This window comes from Sinocyclocheilus grahami, unplaced genomic scaffold, assembly GCF_001515645.1.
Source record: "Sinocyclocheilus grahami isolate Dianchi unplaced genomic scaffold, SAMN03320097.WGS_v1.1 scaffold1722.1, whole genome shotgun sequence".
In the NCBI taxonomy this organism is placed as follows: domain Eukaryota; kingdom Metazoa; phylum Chordata; class Actinopteri; order Cypriniformes; family Cyprinidae; genus Sinocyclocheilus; species Sinocyclocheilus grahami.
Window position 1 is genome coordinate 34704 of NW_015506901.1, and position 6955 is coordinate 41658.

Below are 6955 nucleotides of genomic sequence, written 5' to 3' on the forward strand. Positions count from 1 at the left end.
TGCATGTGAAGGTGCTATGGAGAAAACCAAGTCAAGTGAGCGTTTTAGAAAGTGTGTGCCTCTGTTTCTGAGATTTCTGATACCCGAGGACACACACGATCTATGCCTTATGTCTCTTGGTGAGGAGCATACGTGTTCGGTGCTCGAGGGCTCTGAATGCGCTCATTGTGATACATTTACAATGAGAAAGCTCCGTTCGAGTTTGTCCCTCTTCTCGAGGGATGAGGGGCAAGCTTCTACGTCTCGTGGTTCGGGTCCCGCTGTTGCTGAGGCACAGCATAGACTCAGATCGTAGGGTTCGCAGGTCGAGCTTGCAGAAAAGTTTGAGAAGGGTATGGACCTTTTGAAAGCTTCCGCTGTGAGCTCCGGCACTCGGCGGGATCCAGACAATTGTTCTCTTCAGTCATCTGATCCCGCGGATAGCACTACATTGGGCTCATCTGGTGAAAGTGAGGACATGGATGTGGTTGGCGGTGGAGATGAGACTGTGAGCACTGAATCTTCCTAACCTAGTTCCAGTCCTGCATACGGGGAAATGTTGGACGTAATGGCGTGCACTACTAAGAGGCTTGATTTAGTCTGGTCACGCTAAAGGCAGAAGCCTGCCCGTGGCAGATTAGATGAGCAATTTCTAGCTGGTCATGAAATCCCCTCCCCCAGGAGTCTCCCCTTTCTCCCTGACCTCCACACAGAGTTAGTGAGATCGTGGGACAAGCCATATTCAGCTCGGCTGCATCTCTTTCAGCATGCAAATTATGCTAATGTTGAGGGTGTGGCTGAGCATGGATATGCGAGCCATGCTCTCTGTGGAGGAGACGTTTGCGAGCTATCTCTCCCACTGTAAGTCATCTTCTTTAAAGGGGTCATGAACTGAGATATCAAAATTCCCTTGATCGTTTGACATATAAGAGGTCATTGTCTGTAATTATCAGAACTCAAAACTTTCTTGTTAGTCTAAAAACAGCTTCTATTGAAGCTAATCTGCCAAAATGACAGGTTGTGGAATGTGCCACTTTATGACGTAATAGTGTGGCTAAACCCCACCTCCATAGAAGATTAACGCCAGCTTCTACATCACTGCCTGTTTAGCCCCGCCCACCGATTCGCGCATAAAGTAGGTAAATGACGAGAGAGGCAAACGCAGGTCTACGCAAAAACCACACGATAAAGACGGCTCTGAAAACGGCAAATTGTGGAAAAACACATTCTTTGCATTGCCTTCCTTCTAATCCTAACATTAGGAAAGAGTGAAGAACTTTTATTTTTAATGCAGATCCATACCGCGTCAGTAAGACCTTGTTCACTTCATTTTACCACGGATTCATTTACAAACAAGGCACAATTTGACGCAGGATTTTCAGAAAGATTGAAACTAAAAGAAACTTGCAGATATCGTGAAAAAGGAGAAATCCTTTCTTCTTGATGCTCTGCTCTCGCTTTCCAGGCTTTTCGGCACTTCCGTCGAGGCGGTGGTCGAGAAGTTCAGGAAGGCAAAGGCGCAGTCCGCTGCTTTCAGGAAGTTCATTCCCCGCCGTCCCAAGTCTTCCTCTAAAACCTCTGAGGGGCTGGTCCGTCTCGATCTGAGGATTATAGACAGGATCAGAAGAGCAGCGTGGCCACTCGTGCCCCTCCTCCCTCTAGGGCTCTGAGGCTGTACTAATGATGTTCTTATGTGTTCGCTGGCTAGCGAACAACTGACTGATGGTCCGGCCTCTCCCTTGTGATGTGGGCTTTTTTCAAGTACTCTCAGTGGTCGGGCTGTCCCTCTTATCAGGGTTTGTTTTCAAATTGGCCGACCCCTGAGCCCCCTGAGCCATGCCTAGGGTGTCTCCTTCAGACAACCAAGTTGGTGACGTGTTCGGCAGGTGCCCTTTTATAATTCTGAGCACCCGCCTTTGATGTCACGGGCTATGTGGGCCAGTGGGATTGGAGTTGTTTCACATGTGCTTCAGATCACCAGTCCTGCTGGCGGCAGTCCCCAAAGTCCCCAAATATTTAATAATTGACATTGACCTGACTGACTGCAGTAAGAGGTCATGGTTCTTTTGCTTTCACTGTGACACTGCAAGAATGTTTTAAGAAAGCATCAGCTCCAGAATATTTTAAAAGGGACTGTTTCTTTATTTTAAAAAAGGAAACATGAACAGTTCAAAATAAGAAAAACCTACAGGGCATTACAGCAATACAAGTCAGCAAACTTAGGAATGACGAATATACATGAATATACAATATACATTTGTGAAGCAGGCAAACATCACAGAGGTTACGTAACACAGATATACTGAGTCTTATAATCTAAAGGACTGAACTGCTTTACAATAGGGGTGTGTGATATGTACCATTGCTATGCTGATGACACACAGCTCTACTTTTCATTTCATCCAATCGATCCCACAGTACCTACACAAATCTCAGACTGCCTGAAGGACATTTTGGCATGGATGAAAAACCATGACCTACAACTCAAACTAGTGAAGACAGAGCTTCTCGTCTTCTAGTCACTCCAACAATACAGCACAACTTCACCATCCAGCTAGAATCATCAATAATAATCCCAACCAGATCAGCCAGAAATCTTGGGTTGATCTTTGATGACCAGCTGACCTTCAAAGACCACAATCTAAAGACAGGTTTGCATTGAACAACATCAGGAAGATCAGCCTCTTCCTAACTGAACATGCAGCACAACTCCTCATCCAGCCCCTTGTCATCTCTAGACTGGACTACTGCAATGCTCTTCTGGCTGGACTTCCAGCATGTGCAATCAAACCTCTTTAAAAGATCCAAAATGCAGCAGCACAACTGGTCTTTAATGCGGCTAAAGGCGGGCGTACATGGTGCAATTTTTGCTGTCTTACGAGCTCGCCGGCGATTCTTTTCTCTTGGGAGAATCGCAGATGCTCGCACGGTCGCGGCTCATACCGTGTGAGAAGAATTACGGGCCGATCCGAGACGTTACGAGCACCTCCCATCCTCCCGATAATTTTCAAACATGTAAAAAAAACCCGGCGGCTGTCGGTTTAAATTCGTGGCGTATGTGCGATTGATCGAGACGATTTGGTGATCTGTCTGAAGTTGACCAATCAGAAGATGACAAAAACCATAGTCTATAAAAATTTTAGTTTAATTATACAGTTCTATTTTATATTTGTTATTCCGAATGTGCCAAATTTGCCATTCAGCTTTGTAGGATCTGTCTCACAACAGACCCACCTACATGATGGAGACACACACATCAAACCAGCACATTCCATGGAAGGTTGTTGAGGTTCGTTTCTCCAGCCATCTGTAGTCGTAAAACTCATGCTCCATCGAGTAAGGTGAAAGCATTCCCTGGACTGTTTGGCTATATCTCAAGATAAGCTAAAAAGGACAGTACTTTAACGGTGCTTAAAATGGTTTTACGGGCTTGCAAAGAGCAGATAGAAATACCCTCATGACCAGTGGACGCATAAATTGCTAAACTACGATCAACAAAAGAGACAATTTTATGGCTCCCTGTCCAGCAGGAGACTTTCCAGGAAATGTCCAGAGCTGACCTGATAGTGACCGGAGAACTCGACACTTTTCCCCCGCATTCCAAGGAAAGAGACAAGATGTCGTTTGACAATCGTTGCTAATAATTGAAAGTATAAAATGATCAGAGCATAGAATTACAAATAGTAGGTTGTTTGTTGTATATATATATATGCTTGTTAATAGTATTTTGCATTTAAGAGACTTTATAGATGTATCAATATATTATTATAGGTGGCCTCATATAAATGAGAGTCTCAGAGTCTCTTATGCACACTCCGCCCCTTAAGAAGTCGATTGGAAGCCAGCGTCAGGGGACGGACTTATGCCACAGAGCAAAACCCGAATGCAGAACAGAACCCAGGGGTTTTTTTCTCAAGATAAGCTAAAAGGGACAGTACTTTAACGGTGCTTAAAGTTGTTTTACGGGCTTGCAAAGAGCAGATAGAAATACCCTCATGACCAGTGGACGCATAAATTGCTAAACTCCGATCAACAAAAGAGACAATTTTATGGCTCCCTGTCCAGCAGGAGACTTTCCAGGAAATGTCCAGAGCTGACCTGATAGTGACCGGAGGACTCGACACTTTTCCCCCGCATTCCAAGGAAAGAGACAAGATGTCTTTGACAATCGTTTGCTAATAATTGAAAGTATAAAATGATCAGAGCATAGAATTACAAATAGTAGGTTGTTTGTTGTATATATATATGCTTGACGTGTTTCATGTAATCGGTGCAACTTTAACCAGTGTTTAATTACCCCTTTTTAGGAATTAAGGATATTAAACTGTGTAATATGTGAAGTTTAATCTTGAACGAATGAAAACCAGAAATGCAGAAGGTTGAAATGAAGTAGACTTTAATAGTATGTACAATATTTGCATTTAAGAGACTTTATAGACGTATCAATATATTATTATAGGTGGCCTCATATAAATGAGAGTCTCTGGTTAATGTATGCACACTCCGCCCCTTTAAGAAGTCGATTGGAAGCCAGCGTCAGGGGACGGACTTATGCCACAGAGCAAAACCCGAATGCAGAACAGAATCCAGGGGTTTTTTTTTTGGTTAGTTAGCTGGCTTGCAACTTCTCCGGCTCTCGCTGGTCGCTGTGTTAGAGCACCTGCACGCGTGCTCACATTTACCATCAAAAGCGACCAGCAAACTAAAACTCAACACTTCAGTGATACTTCGTTGAAATCGTCAACAAACTTGAAAGTCTAAGACTCTCAGCAGATTGCTTGCGCCTCTGCGTCATCACAAACTAACGAGGGGTTTCCCAAAGGACCTCATCCTGACGTCACCGACCCGTCAGTGAGGAGTTTCCCTCAAAGACCTCCAGGAAGCCCGCAGCACCCCGGAGTCACCTCAACTGTCAACCCGCTGAACGCAAGTAAACAACATTTTCTATGATCTGCTGAACGGGTGAATTTAAATGCTTTGCTCTGTGAATTCTTAAGGTGAATTCCCATCCCTCGTGAAAACGAGGTAGAACTATGAAACTCAGAACTCCGTTAACAGTCTTTCCTTCCTCTGAACTGTATGTTTGTGTGTTTTAGCTTAAGTTTATGTGATCTAGAATAGCCAATAAATTTCATGTTTCATTTATAACTAATCAATTGTCTGGGTCATATAATTTCGTGTCAATTCTATTGCCAAACGATCCTTGCTTGTTACCTTAGCTCGTAGCTTACGCATAATAATTACCTCTCTTTCAAGAGCTGACAAATCATCAAATTTTGTATTTCACCCGTGGCCAGGGAGAATACAAAAATTACATATTCAATTGGTAATATACACTGACATCAGCTTCTCGCTGGTCGAGTAGCTGATAAAAGTATAAACTATTGAAAGTCAAAGTCAGTTTTGATCAGGTGGACCTCGAATTCTCAGATCGAGTTCTTTTAAAACCTGAGCTAGAAATAAACCTGAATGAATTAATAATGATTAATTCCCTTACAACTAAGTAAATTATTACAGCTTTATGAATGAATATGCCTGTTGTATTTTTGGCAAAACGAGCAGAAATTCAGAAATGGGGGGGGGGGCATAGAAGTTCTATGCTACATTTAGCATTTTCTATGCTAAAATGTAGCATAGAACTTTGTTTTTCGGCCACACACACGTTGCAAAGTTTCGGGAATGACGTCAGTATATTTATGCGCTCTCGACATTGTCATTAAGATCATACTATAGAAACCGCCTAAAATTAAGTATAAAGAAGAGAAGAAAGTGGCCCTAGGCAGCTGCCTACACATGCCAGGATCTGCCACTGCCAGATGCAGTTAGAAATTTACTAAAAACAAGCCTATCGCAAGACATCTGGTAGGGGGGGCACCTGGGGTGGCCAGCCAAATTTCAGAGGGGGCCGGTGCCAACCCTGGCCCCCACCACGTAGACACGCCCTTGGTCACAAGCCGCCTGCCACAAAGAAAACTATTTTGTCCTCAGAATCCATATTTTTTATAAATGGTGCGAAACGTAATGCTTACGTCAGAGTTTGTAAAATCGTAGTAAATTCGTGTCGTGTGTGACTGCCTCCGTACGATTTTCGGATAAACTCAATCGTGACATGTGCCAGAGCTCACGACGTTCCGACCTTCAGAATCGCCCACGTTACCCCTCTCTTTGTCTGTCTTCACTGGCTATCGGTTGCTGTCCGTATCAAGTTTCAAGACACTGATGCTTGCGTACAGATCAGCAGCACGCACTTGTTGTATTCCTTATTTATAAGTCACTTTGGATAAAATCATCTGCTACATGAATAAATGTAAATGTACGTATCTATGATAATATTGTAAATATTGTTTTAACAATATGTGAGCTGACATTGTCGAGTATGTCACTCATTTTGGAAAAACCAAACAAAAACATCCCAGCAAGCAATTTTGCGTTTAAAAGACGTCTAGGCTAAAACTAGGCTAAATTTGGGCTGTCAGTGAAAATCTAATAGACGTCTAATCATAGCCCAAGAATAGACTAGTCATCAGTTAGACGGCTAATAAACGACTACATATATACGTCTAATAGACGGTGAATATGGGTCTAGGCTAAAACAAGGCTAAATTTGGGCTGTCAGTGAAAATCTAATAGACGTCTAATCATAGCCCAAGAACAGACTAGTCATCAATTAGACCGCTATTAAATGACTACATATATATATCTAATAGACAACAAAATGGCAATCCATACATACAGCTTTTATTAAGAAAAATAAAATTTTTAACAACTTGGACAACTTAAGACAATACAAAATGATAAAAATACAAAAGAATTAATGACAAAATAAAATGTTATAAATACAATACACTTAAATATAAATATTATGATTAAAACATCTGGAGTTTTTAACAACTTAAGATAATAAAAATATAAAAATGAAAAAATTAAATATTTAAAAGAAAAAAAATCTAATACAAATCAAGAGCATGTTATCACA